Source organism: Elephantulus edwardii, unplaced genomic scaffold (assembly GCF_000299155.1).
Source record: "Elephantulus edwardii isolate Elephantulus edwardi_28Jun2011 unplaced genomic scaffold, EleEdw1.0 scaffold00391, whole genome shotgun sequence".
NCBI classification, from domain to species: Eukaryota; Metazoa; Chordata; class Mammalia; order Macroscelidea; family Macroscelididae; genus Elephantulus; species Elephantulus edwardii.
Window position 1 is genome coordinate 369175 of NW_006400141.1, and position 18317 is coordinate 387491.

Genomic DNA, 18317 nt, shown 5'->3' on the forward strand with positions numbered 1-18317 from the left:
AACAACAACAACAACAACATACTCTGATAAATTTGAAAACATAGAGGAAATGAAACTCATGCCCTACCTAGATTGACACATACAGATGTAGAACATTTGAACAGATGCATCACAGCAGAAGAAATGGAGTAGGTCATAAAAAGACGCAAACACACAAAAAAAGTCTTGGAGATTAGATGACTTCACGGATGAGTTCTACCAAACATTCACAGATTTGTCACCAATTCTACTTAAATTTTTTCTAAAAATAGAAAAAGAACAAATAATCTTCAGAGACATTCTATAAAGCAAGCATAACCCTAATACCAAAACAAGGCAAAGATATGACCAAGAGAGAAAACTACAGACCAACATTTCTCATGAACATAACAAAAATCTTTAACAAAATACTAACCAATAGAATCCAAAAGCGCATTAAAAAAATTCATCATGACCAAGTGATAATCATAACAGGTATGCAAGAATGGTTTGACATAAGAAAAAAAATCAATATAATTCACCATATTAACAAAACAAATAACAAGAAACATATGATCCTAGCAATTGATGCAGAAAAAGCATTTGACAAAAACTAACATTCTTTCTTGATTAAGAGAACCCTTCTAATTTTTATGTAGGTTTTCTCCCTACTAAATGGCCTAGTTGGTAAGGAGTTACACTGTGATTCTTCCTAGTTTGAATCTACCAGCTGCTTCACAGGAGAGAAGTAGGCAATTTCCTCCTGTGCAATTTAAATCCTCTAAAACCCCAATGGACTCATAGTCAGCTATGAGTCAGTTCCAACTCAGAATTAATGGGTTGTTTGAAATACCCTACACAGCTGAATTTTGTTTAATGTTTTCATCTCAAAGGACCCACAGTAGCAAACTATTTCCCTAAGGTACAGGTAAAATTTTTAATAGCTCCTGAGCAAGAAATAATGCTAAATGATATATCTTCAGTTGATAGAGGAATCAATGAAGACAGTAGTTTCCTTACCTCTCAGTAAACAAGTCAGCAGTTAGAGAAGTGTATACTCTTGTTGAATAGAATAAAAGGGCCCAAGCTGGCATGACCAAGGGTTATAAATGATTTAATATTAAGTATTATAAAATGATTTACCAACTAATCACCTGCATAGGAGAAAATTAAATCTGCCCAATAAAAGAAATGAAAACAAGTTAGGAGAATGAACGTATTTTGAGTTGCTCTGATCTCTGGGCTAGTTTTACTGTTTTTTCCAAGTCTGGTTCTCTGTAGGTAAAAGACACACTGGTGATGCTTATACAGATGAAGAACCATGTACCCATTGCTCCAGCCAATGAGAATCTGAAAGATGATGTCCCTCAGAGTCATGAGAGTGAGAAAAAGCTACCTAATTATTGGCTCAGAAGGCAGCATATAACAATACCCCACAAATTCCAAATCTACTCATGCTGTGATGTAGTACAGCAAATTAGAGCTTATCAGAGTATTTACAATTCAGAAAAGAAAGAAACAGGAAATAACTTGCTGTGTAGTTCGTGGTTTGAGTTTTGTCCACTTAGTGGTTGGGGAACTGATGGTGATGACCTGGAACACACTGAGCAGAGATGTGGTGCAGGTTGACATATCCCGAGCCATCCTCTCTAGGTAAACTATAATTTTGCAACCAACATGACTCACAAAGTTACTTACATGAAATGTAGATATTACATCTGGGCATCCTTTAGCATAAAGGATCATCACATTAGTAAAAGCCAAGTAATGAGAATAAGGCTTATGATTTTTTCCTTAGGACACTTGATATATATGTACACATTCCCTATAAACATAAATAAGTTCCATCCAATTCCAGGTCCAATAAGAAAAACAAAGATTATTCTTGTGATTAAGTCATTCCAAGTCATCTTCTTATTCAGGAACAGAACCAGGAAAACCTTTTGAAAATCATATGTGTAAGGATGATAGTTTTAAGGTTTGTGGCTCCTCTCTAGTTTACTAAAGTCGAAAGAGTACTGGGAATAATGATGTGTGCAAATTTGCTTAACCTTGTATTCTGGGCCTTCTCTGTCCTGTTATTTTTCTACAGATTTAAATAAAATAATGAATCCTGGGACTAGAACTTACTACCTCATGTTTTAGGAAGGTGAAAATCTGCTTTCTTCTCTAGGACTCTGATGCTTCCTTTTTAAAATCAATATATTGTCAATATTGTGAATTTTATTTGCATATTGCAACTGCAAGAATGTCTGCCTCTTATAGTACTCATTATTCTATTATTCAGAACATATGATAATAAAGAGAATGCTAATTAATGATACAACAGATCATTTGTTGGGTTAATAATTTAATGAAGACTTAGAGTATGTAAATAAGGAACATCTTCATTCATCTTTCTATATATTTTGCTTTCTGCATCCTCAATTTGCGTGTCTATCCCTTTAGTTCTCCTGTAATTTCTTCTTAGGTCAGTTTATCCTTTTCCATTTAACACTCTGATTATTCTCTCAAGAAGTAACAGTATGCACTCTAGTGACAACTGTGGGCAAAGTATACTAGGGCAGCAAGTAATAAATGTTGGAGAAGATGTGTTGAGAAAAGAACTCTTAGACATTGTTGGTGGGATTGTAAAATGGTTCAACTATTCTGGAATGACTATAAGGATCCAAGGGTAGGAGGGTGGAAGAAGAGGGATGAGGAAGTACAGGGGGAGGGAGGATTAATCACGGGTGGTACAATTTGATGGGGGGGAGGGAAATGGGAAGAATCTGTTATGGAAAACAATGTATTCAAATTTTGTAAATAAACCAGAATAATAATAATAAAGAAGTAACAGTATGAATCTTCAAGATAATTCATCATCACTGAGTCTGGGAGACACAGCAGTGCAGAGTTCATAAGAACTAACTTGCATCAATCACTGTGGTGTTTAAGTTCTGGGTTCCCAATTTCTATCTGCATATTCTCTAAGATCCAATATTCTATTTGTAATGCAAGGTTGTGCTTCATACTACTATATTGATTTATTGTGAGGATTTAATGAACTGTTGTGAGTAGTGCTTGTGTCAGTTCCCAAGATGTATCAAATACATGTTTTCTAAAAGGTATTGTTCCATGTCCCTTTAACATGTCTGTTCTTTTTCCCTCCAATGTCTCAGCAATTCTCCACAAAAGTATGTAACTTTATGTTTGGGGGGATGATGTTAATCTAAAGGAATTCTGAACAAATGTAATACTTTGGAGACTAAATACTAATATAGTAGGAAAGACAACCCCATAATGAAAAGAACAAAGGACACCAGAGAAAATGGAACGCACTGAAGTGAAAAAAAATCTCATGGCTGGGAGGGAAAGTGCACAAATGTACTTTCTATAGATCCAGTATGAAATGACACTGATGTCCCATGTTTCTTACATTTGCCTCATCTGTACATAATGGGGCAGCTGTCATATAATGCACTGTTAGAAGACAACTCCCAGAAAGAAGTAGATGGTTTTTTGTTGTTGTTGTTTGTTTGTTTTTGGGGTTTTTTTTTTAGGTACTATTGAGTTAAGCACATCTTATGAACAATAGACCTGAACCTTGTCCTAGTCTGTGCCATCCTCATCATCTCCTTGACAAACTCAAGCCTGTTGCTACAGTCTAGCAGATGAGAAATGATTAGCTGTTCTCTCAATAGGTTCTGAAAATTTCCTCTTCCATAAGTGACTGAGGAGCTTGTATTCTTCTGTTTCATGACTGGTTCTTACCAGCTCTGACTGAACAGCCTCTCTTGCAATGTTAAAGCAAGCCTCAACCCATGGTGATGATGTTTACTTACCTGTAGCTCAGTGCAGCACAGCTGTGGATGGATACTATGACAGAGCAGCACCAGTCAGGCTTTTTTTTTTTTTTAATTTTCTGAAGCCCTCATACTCATGGTCAATTAATTTTCCTTCCTGTCAAAATGTCAACTTCACAAATTCTGATTTCTCCAGGGAAAAGGACTCACCTGTACAATCCTGATCCCTGGGGCACAACTCTGATCTCTCTCTGCTGTTCTATAATTTTCTGAGTTCAGAGACATCCTAATTCTATTAATGGTAAATATGCAATCATGAGTAAGAGATACTGTAAGAATGAGCAGCTACTAAAGCACAGCTTTCCAAGGATATGGATCACTTGGACTTAATTATATTCTCACCTTAGCCTCTCCATTCACCAGAAATGGTTAGGAACCAACTGGGAAAAATCCGAGAATCGGAGATGGCCACTTCCTGAACATATTACACATTAACACTGGATAATAAGAGATCACTAAATTCAAGGATTGTGTAACTCAAGGGTTTTGTTGTGAAGGGTATTGTTTTTCTTAGCTCCAGCTCTGTGTTCTCTTTGTCACTGTAGAGAAATCCAACTGATTTTTGTATGTTGATCTTATATCTTGCCACTTTGCTGAATTGGTCAACTATATACAATAGTTTTCTTGCTGAGTCTTTAGGGTTTTCTAAGTGTACTATCATATCTGCGTAGAGATTGCCAATTTGTATATCTCTTCTTTCCTTCTCTTGTCTTATTGCTATCGCTAAGACTCCCAATACAACACTGAATAAGAGAGGTCATAGTGGGCATCCTTGCTTAGTTCCTATTCTTAAAGGGAATACCTTTAACTTCTCTCCATTGAGAACGATGTTGGCTCTCAGGTTTACATAAATACTTTTTACTATGTTGAAGAAATTCCCTTCTAATCTGATTTTGTTGAGTGTTTTAATCAGGAAAGGGTGTTGGATTTTGTCAAAAGTCTTTTTTGCGTCAATTGATAGGATCATGTGGTTCTTGGTTTTTGCTTTGTTAATGTGATGAATTACATTAATTGTTTTCCTTTGGTTGGATTATTCTTGCATACCTGTTATGAATCCCACTTGATCATGGTGAATTATTTCTTTGATGTACCATTGAATTCTATTGGCCTGTATTTATTCAGGATTTTTACAGCTATGTTCATAAGAGATATTGCCTGATCATTTTCTGTTTTGGCAGTATCTTTACCTAGCTTTGGTATTAAGGATATGTTTGCTTCATAGAATGAGTCTGGAAGAATTTCATCTTTTTCTATTTTCTGAAATAGTTTACGTAAAATTGGTAACAGTACTTCTCTGAATGTTTGATAAAATTTGCTTGTAAAACCATTTCGTCCAGGGGTTTTCTTGGGTAGAAGTTGTTTTATTACCTTTTCAATTTCCTCTTTTGTAAGGGGTCTGTTCAGATATTCAGTTTTGGCTTTTGTCAGTTTAGGTAGGTTGTGCATTTCTAAGTATTTGTCCATTTCCTCTAGGTATTCATATTTGTTTGAGTATAGTTTTTTGTAATTCTCTAATTTTAGCTTTTTTATTTTATTTGGTTCTGTTGTTGTGATGTTGCCTGATTAATTTCTTATTGGGATTATTTGTGTCTTCTCCTTTTCTTTTGTGAGATTTGCTAATGGTTTGTCAATTTTATTGACCTTTTCAAAGAACCAACTCCTAGTTTTGTTGATAGTTCCAATTGGTTTTTGGTTTTCTATTTCATTTATTTCTGCTCTAATTTTTATAATTTCAATTTTTTAAAGAAGATTTCAGGTTTTCTTGCTGTTCTTTTTCAATTTTCAGGAGATGTTGGTTTAGAGAGTCAATGGTCTTTTTCTTGTCTTTTGATGTGTTTTCTTATTGCTATCAATTCACCTTTGATTACTGCTTTGGCTGTTTCCCAGAGATTTTGGTAAGTTGTGTTTTCACTGTCATTTGTTTCAAGAATCTTTTATATTTCTTTTTTAATTTCTTCTAGTACCCCATCATGTTCAAGCAAGCTGTTTTTCAGCTTCTAAGTGTATGGTTCCCCCCCCCCTTTATCTTCTTGTTATTTATTTCTAATTTTGTAGCATCACATTCTGAAAAGATGCTTTGTATTATTTCTATGTTTTTTAATTTACTGATACTTACCTTTGACCTAGAATGTGATCTATTCTGGAGACTGTTCCATGCACATTGGAGGAGAAGGAGGTATACCGTGCTTTTTGGGGGTGCATTGGCCTATAAATATCTATGAGGTCAAGTTGGTTTAATGTGTGGTTTAATTCTTCGGTATCTTTGTTGAGTTTCTGGTAGTTCTATCTTTTCTTGAGAGGGGTGTATTGAAATCTCCAAGTATTATAGTAGTGTTGTCTATTTCCTTTTTCAGTTTTGTTAATGTTTATGTATTTTGCAAGTTTTTCATTTGGTGCATAGATATTTATCATTGTTATATCCTCTTGTTCTATTGACACTTTCAGCATATCTAGTGACCTTCCTTGTCCTTTGTGATGATTTTTACATTGACGTGTATTTTATTAGAGGTTAATAATAATAATGCTTTTTTCTTGTTGCCATTTGGTTGGTATATTTTTCCCCATCCTTTTATTTCCAATCTTTCTTTATCTTCATTTTTCAGGTATGTCTCCTATAGACAACATTGATGGATTTTGTTGTGTTTTGTTGTTGTTGTTGTTGTTTTTTAATCCAATCTGCTACTCTTTTTCTCTTCAGTGGTGCCTTTATATCCTTCACATTCAGTGTGATTATTGAGAGTCAAGGTTTTATTGCTATCATCATGTTGAGTTCTTTTTGGTGTTTTTACTAGTTACTTTGATCCATGATGCTTTTTGTGGAACCTCTGTAAGAAGGACATCTCTGAGTCTTTCCTGAAATGCTGTTCTTGTTTTTACAAACTCTCTTACATTCTGTTTTTCTGGGAATATCTTAATTTCTCCTTCATATTTGATGGATTATTTTGCTGGGTACAGTATCCTTGGTTGACAGTTATGTTCTTTGAATGTTTGATATATGTCCTTCCACTCTCTTCTTGCCTGTATGGTTTCTGCAGAGAAATTGGCACTTAATCTTATCTGCTTTCCCTTATAAGTTACTCTTTGTTTCTCCCTTGCTGCTTTCAGGATTCTCTCCTTATTTTTGATTCTGACAAATTTAACTATGATATGCCTCAGTGTTTTTCTTTTGGGGTCTATTCTATATCATGTTAGCTGATATTCTTGAATATATATTCTCTCATTCTTCATTATGCCTGGAAAGTTTTCCTCTAATAATTCTTCCACAACTTTTCTGGTGCCTTTACTTGCTTCTTCCTGTTCTGGGATTCCAATGACACACATGTTATTTATCTTGATGGTGTCCCACATTATTCTTAGGCTTTCTTCCTTTTCCTTCTTTTTTTGAGTCTGCTTTTTGCTTTAGCAGATCAGTGGTGACAATTCTGTGTTCTATTTCACTGGTCCTGTGTTCTATCTCTTCAACTCTGCTCATGTGTCCCTCCATCATGTTGACAGCATCTGAAACATTGGACCTCATATTTTGGATAGTGGTTTCTTGTTTTTCCAGTGCTGCTAATGCCTCGTTTGTTTTCTTTACATTGTTCTGGATTTTTTTTTTTTAGCTTTTCCTGTTTTTTTTCTTGCGGTATCCTGCAATTCTTCAAGTTTGTCTTTCATCCATTGAAAATATTTAATCATTGTTCTTTTAAATTCTGTGTCAGAAAGTTCCATCAGTCTTTCTAGCTTTAGGAAATTCATTGATGTTACACTTTGGGCATGACATCTTGCTTTGCACTTGTGTAGTGTGTAGGATAGCTTGCTTTCTTCAAGACTTGATATGTTCTTGATCTAAAGACAATGCTCTAGAGATCAGTTGGGCAGCTTTCCCCCTTGTGTTTTTCTCTGAACTTCTGACTTCAGGGAAATGTCAGTTCAGAGCCTGTGAGAGCAGCCTCTTGTAAATAAGACATGTCAAGGTGCTCCATATTAAAGGCAAGTTGATTGACCAGAGGTGTAGGCACAGGTGTGGAGCCAAATGGGGTGGGGCAGGCATGGGGGTGGGTCAATCACAAGGGCAGGTCAACCACTTGGGGGACCTCACTCAGACCTCAGCTGTTCAGGTGTGCACATGATTGGAATCCCTACTCAAATTCCAGTTGTCTGTCTCCCACCTAGTGGTTTTCACTCAGCGATCCCTCCCCAGTGGCATTTATGCAGGTGCCCTTGTGCAGTGGCCTATGCTCAAGCAGGGTCCTGGGTCCAATGGGATCCAAGAAGTCAAAGTCAAATTCCTACCAATCCACTCGCCTCTGGCTGATCTGTAGTGTCCACAAAAGTTCAGACAAATTACCACTGGCCTGCTCATTCCTAGGCAGTTGGCATGGCCCAATAGAGCTCAGCCAAATTCCCACCCGTGGGCTCATCCTTGGGTACTCTCTCAGGCAATCTGTGGTGCCCAAGAAAACCCAGTTAGGATCTTACTGGCCTTTCTCCTGCCAGATATCAGTCCCGCAGCAGGTTGGTTGGTGGCTTTGGGTGATGGCTAGATCTGCAACATAGCTTTGGGTTCATGTAGCTCTGAAATAAATTGCTCCAACAAAAGTTCTGATTCAAAATCCTACTGTAAGTAAGAAACATCATGAATAAAAAAATCTATGCTACACAAATATTCAAAAGTATGATGAATATATCTGTATAAAATTATCTAGTTACTTTCAGGTTATATTATTAAGGAAATGATAAGTTAGTGAGAATGTATTTTGGTTTTTAAAAAAGTTTGGAGAAACAACAATATCCTAAATATTTTATGCAATATCTACATAAAGGGAAAGGGAAAGGGAAATTAATTTTTTATTATAGAGGATAATAAGACCATGACTGGGAATAGAAGAGGTGGGAAATGAATATACTTAAGTTGAACAAACTCATGGGAAGGTGTACTTTGGTAACTTCATCATTATAGGATTTCCTACTTGTAATTGCATATTGGATATAATTAAGATTGGGATGCTAGTCAACTCAGAAAATTATGGAGCAGCAGAGAGAGTGCAGCGTTTTCCCCAAGGATCCATGTTGTTAAGGTGTGAGTCATTTCCCCTGGAGAAGCTTGACCCTACAAAGTTGATGTCTTGACAGGAGTGAGAATTGGCACTGAGACTCCTGTAGTACAAAAAGGGTCTGGTTGATGTCAATTTAACTGAGTGCCCAGCCAGCAGAGCTACCAAGGTGAGTATATCTGAAAAACATGTGTTGAGATAGCCTTTGACTTTGGAAGGAAGAATGTTCAGACAGGTTTGGCCACAGAGAACCAGGAAAGGGGAGAATCTGAGCTGCTTTTTCGCTTGTGGAAGATGAAGATGCCAGAACCCATTGAAAGGATAGCTAGTCACTTTTCACTTTCCAACAAGCAACATCTACTTCCTGTGGGAACTGTTCTGTAAAAGTGTTTTAGTGTTGCACGATTTGATGGGTGGAAGGAGGGGTGGGTAATGGAAGGGGGAAAGAGCAGGTATGAAAAACAGTGTATACAAATATTGTTAAGTAAACCAGTATAAAACAATAATTTAAAAAGGTAAAAAAAAAAAAAAACCAAACCCAAACCCAAAAGTGTATTTGATGCACTGTGCTATTGTTGTTGTTGACATGTGCCGTTGAGTTGCCTGTGGCTCATTGTGACCTTATGTACAATAGCCCTAAAACCTGCTCTATCCTGTCCCAATCTTATTGTCTCTGGTATACTACCCCCATTACCCCATCACTGAATCAATATATCTCATTGAGGGTCTTCCTCTCCTGCCTTGTCCCTCTACTCTCCCAAGCATAATGTCCCTCTCCAAGGACTGATCACACCTTGTAAGATGTTCAGAGTATGCCAGATGAAGCTCCAGAATTCTTGCCTTCAAAGAACAGGTTGCCTTCACCCACTCCAAGACAAACTTATTTGTTCTCCGAACAGTCCATGATATACTCAATACTCTTCTCCAGCACCATAGCTCAAAGGCATCAATTCTCCTTCTATCATTTGTAGTCATTTTCCAGCTTTCCAATACATAGCAAATAATTACAAAGATCATGGCCTGTATCAAGCACACTTTAGTCTCCAGACTGAAATAATTACTCTTCAGTACTTTGGAGAGGTTTCTGACAGCAGACTTTGCCAATGCAATTTGTCTTTTAATTTCCAGCTAATAGTACCAAGAGTGTTGATTGTAAAGCCAAGCAAACTGAAGCTGTTAATAATCTCAATCTCTTCACCATCTACCATGATGCTGCCAAGGGTCCCAGTGGCAAGAATCTTTGTTTTCTTGATGTTGAGCTTCAGTCCATATTGAAGGCTGAAGTCCTTGACCTTCTGTAGCAAGCTCTTCAAGTCTTCTTCAATTTAAATAAGCAAGGTTGTGTTATCTGCAAAATGCAGGTTGTTGATGACTATTAGCTGTCTATTTATACATAGGTAAAAAAATATGTAGGAGACACAGGACATCATTGTAATTTTTCCCTGAGTCTATAGGAGCAATCTCCCCCTAAATTTGTGCATTTTTCCTTCTAGCAGTAAGAAATTCATCTGCAATGTATGTATTATTCCTGATGTCCTTCAATCTTTTCAGCATGGATCATGCTTGATTAATGTTGAATTTCTTATTATTTTCAAATGTATTCTGTATCATTTATTTCAACATAGTCAACTCTAAAATTAAATTTATATGAAAACTTCCTAAGAAATGAGGTAGGAAAGGACAATGCAGTGGTATATAATTACACTTCTAATATCTCCTTTTTGGAAAATGATTCTTTAATACTTTCCGTGGACTAGCATGAACACTACCCAGAATAATCCACTTAATCCTAACAATAGACTAACATAATATAAGGCACATTATCATTTTACAGATAATACTGGTTCTTAGAAAGGCCAAGTAATATGCAGATAGGAACTGGGACAGTCAGAATTGGAAGTTCACATGGTTTAGTATAAGCTAGTACTTGTGAATTCTGCATTGTTATAAATCCCAGACTCAGTGATCATGAACAACTGTCCCCTAGATTCATACTGCTATTTTTTTGAGAACAAGCAGATTAATTGGATGAAACAGAAGTGGGTAAATTGAATTGGGAAGGAAGGCTTAGAGATGTAAAACAGATGGACACAAAGATTGAATATATAGAAGCAACAAAATTGGAATGATCAAGGAAAGTATTCCTTCTTAATAAATTTTAGATCTTCACCAAATTAGTCACTCTATTTATGATTTTATATTAGTGTTTTTCTTGTTGTGATCAGTGTTGTATAATTTATCGATGTTACTGAGCACTATATTTAAGGTAGATACTCTAGAAAATGTTGTATACAATGCCATCTATTCAATGAAAAATTTTAAGTCCATTTATAAAATGAAAAGGTAGAGTCCAAGAGAAGGAGACACACATTTCTATGCCCATACTATAGAGCTGCCACATTTTAGTCCCAGAATGTAGCTCAGCTTCATATAAACACAGACACCGGGAAGTTTTGCTAACTTAGTCTCCAAGACTGTTGGGCACAGCCCAGTCTTAACTGACCCTGATCTGAAACTCTAGAGGCAGTTAATTACACGAGGAAGAGAAATTCTCAGATTTATAAAAGTTGTCAGATCTGGGAAATTGTGGTATATGAAACCACAAACCTGATGATTAAAATTGTGGAAGAATTTTATTTTTGTTCTTTTTTGTCATTTATAGGAGCCCTGGTCAAGCAGTTTTAATCCATGAACTTTTCCATAGGAAATAGATATTTCAAGCTTATTCTGTAAAGGTTTAAATCTTATAGACAATGTGTCAGCAGTTCTACTCTGATCTATAGGGTTGAATGAGTCAGCATTTCCTAAAAATCAGGGGGTGTTTAATGAACATTGTCCTTCATGTATTTATGACAACTTAGGTAATATTAGGTAATACAGTATTTTAAAGACCATTTTTATCATAAAAGTAACTAAAGCAGGAAAAGTCTTCTCCCTTTCCTGCTCTTTGGAATCTTGAAGACAGTGTGAAACTGGAGCTCATGTAGGGTTGTGAAATGCTTTCTTTTTCACATATTTTCTTCTAAGAAGTCTAGCATAGCCCATGTGTGTCATTTAATTTAAACTTACTTAGTCTAAAATAGATCCTGTTGTTGTATTCTGTAGAGTTGGAACCTACCTAGAGCTGACCCTCTGCTGGCTTTTCAGAGGCAGGGAGATTGCCCATCCTTCTCCCACAGAGCATCTGGTGGCCTCGAACTGCAAGCCTTCAGGATTGCAGCACAGCTTCTTGCCACTAGGCCAGAAGTTGAATCTTTCTTAAATATTTTTGTATTCTTTGAAGACATTATTTGCTGGGCATTTCCAACTGCAACTCCTTTCAGGTAAGGAAGATCTCTTCTTTAAAGAAGCCCTTCTTAAAGACTGCAACTATTCTACAGTACACACTACAGGCTCTTACCTTGAGAGTCCTCAGCATTTGAAACCACCACTGTGAGAAAAAGTTCTCACATAGGCATGTGTCTGATACTTAAGCCCTACTAGCAAATCTAGTGTTGGAAATTCCTGCAGCACTGATGTCACCACCCTTTATTGAGTACAGTCATTTTCATTACACTCCTCTCCTCTAAGAACTTCTATCACTTTAACAGGCTGTCCTACAGATAGTGTTCAACAATCACAAGGCAGACATGACATCTGATTTCGAATTTCAGCATCTTTCCTAGGTTTGGGATGAGGGCAAGGAAAAATTCTTCAGCTCCCACTTAAAAAGGATGTGAGACTCACTACATAAGTCACTTCAAACAATGTCTTAATGCATTCTTCTCTGAATGTCACTGTCTTGAGCACTGAATGGCCTTAAGCTGGGGTGTGGGCTCCCAAGAATGATCTAACAAGGTAAAATAGGGTCTTCCCAAGAAATTTTCCCAGACAATTGACAAACATCTATTGTGTCCTAAGGTCTCAACCAAAACTTCAATTTTGACAATCTATGACATGAAACAGTTACACCAGGCTATAACATAAATACATCACTAATTGCAGTGCAATCAATTAAATGTTATGTGGAAATGGAAACTTGGTGCCATAGGAGCAAAAGAATAAAAATGAAATCTAATGTGAGGGATACATTGTAAGAACATGACATTAGATATATTTGAATGATAGCTAGAAAATACTCCAAATCAAAGTCATTTATCAAGTCAAAACCTACTCATACCTGCCCCACTTTTGGGTTTCAGAAGTTCATATGGAAAGATTGCTTATCTTTCTTCTGCAGAGTCACTGGTGGGTAAACTATCAGATGTGGCCTTTAAGTTAGTAGCACAACTTTCTATAGAATAGGCTAATAGAGCTCTTTTGAAAGACAATTGTAAGTTACCTTGATTAAAAGAATACATGGATACGTACATAAAACCCCCTGGATTCTAAGCAGAGGCAACACCACGTGTGAATGCATGAACCAAAATAATAAATAAGGCTTTTGTAAAAATGTGAAATAATAATTTCCCCCAAAGAAATGATTTAAGAATTGTTGTTTATTGTCACCAACTCACCCTAAATTCTGCTCTATGCTGTGCCAATCTGATTGTTTTCAACACAACTATCACCTTTACCCCAGTCACTAAGTCAATCCATCTCATCAAGGGTCTTCTTCTCTTGTGCTGTGTCTCTCCACCCTCCCAAGCCTGTTGTCCTTCTCCAAGGGTCAGTACTTCCTCGCAACTTGTCTAAACTATGTCAGACAAGGGTTCAGAACCCTTATCTCCAAGGAACAGACTGGTTCCACCCTCTCTAGAATGAATCTGTTTGTTCTCCTAGCAGTCCATGATATATATATTCATTACTCTTCTTCAGCACCATAGCTCAAAGGCATCAATTCTCCTTCTGTCATCTCTAGTCATTGTCCGGCTTTCTGATGGATAGTAATAGTTCTGCTATTATTTAAGAATATCAAGTATTTAATGTCACAAATAATTAATTTTGCCTAGAATAGATAATATTAATACATTTATTGAAACATTTAAAGTGTGTGTGTTAGTTCTACAATGTAAATAACAAATGAAAAGATATTTGAGATTTGCTCAAGGTAATTCAACATACCAGTTAACATCCACAACTCTTACTCTATTCAATGGGCTCAATATGATCTTGCTGTTTTCCTTCCATGTACTTTCTTTTCATAAATTTATAGCTTTTTCAATGAATTTTCACTTGCTCATCTGCTTATGCACACCATAACATTTTATATTTAAAAAAATTATTATTCATTTTAATGCAAATTTACAGATATTTTGGATTGCCATTCATTCATTGCTGAACTTTTCTCCTTGTCCAACCTCCCTCCAGCTCCTGACCCCAGTACACTCTTCTCTTTGAAAAGTAAAAGAAAAATTCTTTCATTGTTTTACAATCCCTCTCCCTCCAGATGCACTCCACTATGCAGCCTGCATTATGGACACCTGTCATGACAATAATACCTAATCACATATCCCTTTTAAACAGTTTTCTCCCTCATATATTTCAATGCAGTATACATTTTTTTATCCCATCTTTCTCAGACTTCCCCAACCCCAATGTCAGTCCTGTTTCACAACAGTGGCAATATGCAGTATTTGTCCTTTTGTGACTGAGATATTTCCCTCAGCATGCTGTCCTCCAGAGTCACCCATTTTGAATAATATTGCATGAGTTCCTTGTTTTCAGTGCAGCATAGTATTCCATTGTGTGAATATAGCACAGCTTCTCTATGCATTGTTTGTTGATGGGCACTTAGGTTGTTTCCAGCTCTTTGCTATTGTGAACAAAGCCATGATAAATATGGGTGTGTATAACAGTTTATATTCTTAACTCTCTTCCTTTGGTGGCTGTCATTAATTCCATAATGTTCTTAGATGCCATTTCCTGTATTTTCTCCTGTGATCACATTCCCTTCACATGTTCTGTGCTCTCATAGCACTCATTCTTACATCATGATTCATCCATGTGTCTGACTTCCCCAGATAGGACATCTTTTTTAGCTGGGATCTTCAGAAGTGGATTCTGAGAATGAAAACATGTCTCTGATTTATTGGGGAAAGTGGGAATAAGGAAAAGTAAAAAGCAAGTGTACCAGGAGAAAAGAGCCTTCAATAAAGTCTCAACTAAGAAAAAAATATCAGCCAACCATCATTCTATAGGAACAATAGAGCAAATATCATCTAACGGTAGTTTTATCTGGTAGATGAGGCAACTGGTCCTTCAATTTCAGTCAAACTTGACCAAATTTTCTGTATGTGGAGGAAGAAGCCTTATCTTTTTTTAATAGAAGTTGCTCTCCCTTGCTTAAAGCAATTTTCTAAAATAAATAAGAGCTTTGAACTTCTCCTAGTCAACACTTCAAGGAAATGAGGAAAAGGAGCAAAGGCTACTAAGGAGAGCTGGGCTGGGCACCCACTACATCTACTACATTATGGAACTTATTAGATTTTAGAAATAAAGGAAAGAAGAATCAAAACATGGTATATGATATCAGAAAAATAAAATACAGAAAGCAAGCTTGGATTATGAGTGGAAAACTTCAACATGTAAATTTAGCAAACATGTGTTGGAACACAGATGTTGATGTTGGGAGCATCAGATGGATAGTGTTGAACATAGTCTAGAAAGAAAAGGCAGAATGTTCACATTTTAGAGTCATCACCATCCATAAGTCAATAGAAGTCTCTGAAAACACAACAGAGAGAAAAAGTTCAGAAGAAAAAGTTAAATAAATATAATCCTGTACATTTGCACACATTAGTGTTCCCTGTGATCTTTCACTTTAGAAAACTAGAGAACCACAGAACTTAAATAAGTTATTCTCATTTATGTTTCTCAAAAGGTTTTTCCTGATCTGTCCATGAAGTAAAATGATGATTTGGAGTGACTTCTTGCTGAGAATATTTTGTTTTTCTTTTACTGGAACTGGAATTGGAGGGAACTTCTTGATATTTGTGAGGCACATGTACATGTTTGTGAAGGGTCCTGAGAAGAAAAGCATAGACCTTATTCTCACTCACCTGGCTTTTACTAACTTAATGACACTTTGTGCCACAGGGAATGCATATATAGCATCAGTTCTACATTTCCAACAGGTTTTAGGTAGTCTTGGTTGTAAAACTGTCATTTTCATAGGGAGGGTGGCTCGGGGTCTATCAATATGCAACACATGCCTCCTCAGTGTGTTCCAGGCGGTCACCATCAGTCCTAGGACCACCACAAGGACAAAGCTCAAACTGTGGATTACACGGAACGTTTTTTCCTGCTTATTTATCTTCTGGATATGTAATTCTCTAATAAGCTCTAACTTGCTCTACTACATTACAACAGTCAATAACACAAATAGGTCTGGAACTAGATACACCCATGGTTATTGTTATATGCTTCCATCTAAGCTAATAGTTAGGTGGTTTTTCCTCATTCTCATGGCTCTGAGGGACATCATCTTTCAGAGTCTCATGAGCTGGAGCAATAGTTACATGGCTTTTTGCCTGTACAAACATCACAAGCGTGTGTTCTACCTTCAGAGCTCCAGGTTTACAAAAATCAGTAATACCAGCCCAGAGATCAGAGCTACTCAACGTGTTCTCATTCTTATGGTCTGTTTCCTATTCTTTTATTGGATAGATTTAATTTTCTCCTTCATTATAGTTTCCTACTTAACACATCATACCTTAACATTTAATGTTAAAATATTTCTAGAACTTTGTTATGCCACTCTTAGCCCTTTCATGCTAATGGACAGTAGTGTCCACTTGGTTAACTGCTGGTCCATTCACTGAGAGGTGAAGATACTCCTTTCTACATCGATTCTTCCAACTACTAAGAGTATATTATTCAGTAACATTTATTGTGCAATATTTATCAGTGTAAATTAGCTGTGCCTTATAAAAAATACCATGTTAGTCTGAGTCTTTTGGGAAGCAAACATCAAGATAAAAGTAGATGTGGAAGAAACTTATTTGGGCAAAAGACTGTATGAGAAAGTGAGAAGATAGTAGAAGTGTGAGAGACCCATCAGAGATCATGGTGGAAGAAGATTGAGAGAAAGTGTTCCAGATAAAAATACAGTTAAAGTAAAACTATGTAAAGTCACTGGGGAAACTTGAAACCAGTCATTGAGAGTGGTTCTGGTATCCCAGGAATAGGCCCACTTTACCTCCTAACTCTCGATGGTCCACAGTTCTGGAGAGTCTGAACTTGCCCAGATATTTTTATAAGGGGAAAAATATTATTTGATTACTCTTACTTTAAGGAGCCTAAAAGATACATTTTTTTTTTCTCTTGGAACCCTATACAATCATCAATATAATATGAATTCTTTGAATAACAAAAATACATCAGTCAAATAGCTGAACATCTGCAAGATTTAACTAGGCATCCAGATTGTATATGAGTTGTCTTAAGAGGAAGATGACACTGAGAAAAGAAAAGTTGGAGGCTGAAGAGAGACAATGGCTGCCATTCTTACTATGGAAATGCATATATCCAGTTTCTGAATAGCCCTTGTACTTAGGAACTAGCTAGTAAATCTACATTGAAGTAATCTGAGTTGCTTGCTAATGACAAATTTTTACATTTTGACCCTTTGGATCTCAGGGTCAAGCAGGCCCATACATTCTTGGCATACATTACAGCCTGCATTATCATTGTAGTCAACATTGTGACAATAAAATTCTACAGACACAGATGCTTTGATTCAGATATTATGTGCTTTGAAAAATGAATTCTGTATAAACATTTGTAAAAAAGTGAACTATGTCTGAAATAAACATCAGTAAAGCTTATCATTTCAAGGACTGAGTATAACATATGAACTGCTTGAAGCGATTAGGGAACACCCAATCAGTGGAATACTGTGTAGCTTTAAGAAAAAGAAATATTTACAAGACATTAACCACTCCCAGCTAATATTCTGGGAAATTAGGGGAAAGGAGCAAAGGATACTAAGGAGGAGATCTGCAAACTACTTATTATATACCCACAATGTAGTACTGACTGAATGTTTAACCATGGGCAGGAGAAATCAAACTATTGTATACAGCATTGTAGATTAAAAATCAACTGCATGTTAGAAAACACAGAAAGAAAGGGAATGTTCTTATAGGGAATATTAATGAATATGTGCAATGCACAGAAGCTGATGTTATGGGTATCAGATGGATAGTGTGGAACATTAATAGAAAGGAAAACAACATAAATTTTATAGATTACTATAAGCATAGTTATCTATAAACTATGGACATAGTTTACAGATAGTGGTTGCTGTCTATAAATCTAGGGAAGTATTTGAAAAATAATGCAACAAATAGGGAAGGTTCAGAAGCTAAAAATAATTAACAGAACACATTTTGCTATAACTGTATTATAAATATTCTTTTCACTTTGGTGTATGGTACCTAGTAGCAAGAAGCTATGCTGCAATCCCAAAGGCATATGCTTCAAGTCCATCCACTGCTCTTAGGAGAATGGGCAATCTCCTCCCATGCTATTAACTGCCTCTGAACTCTTGCTGCAT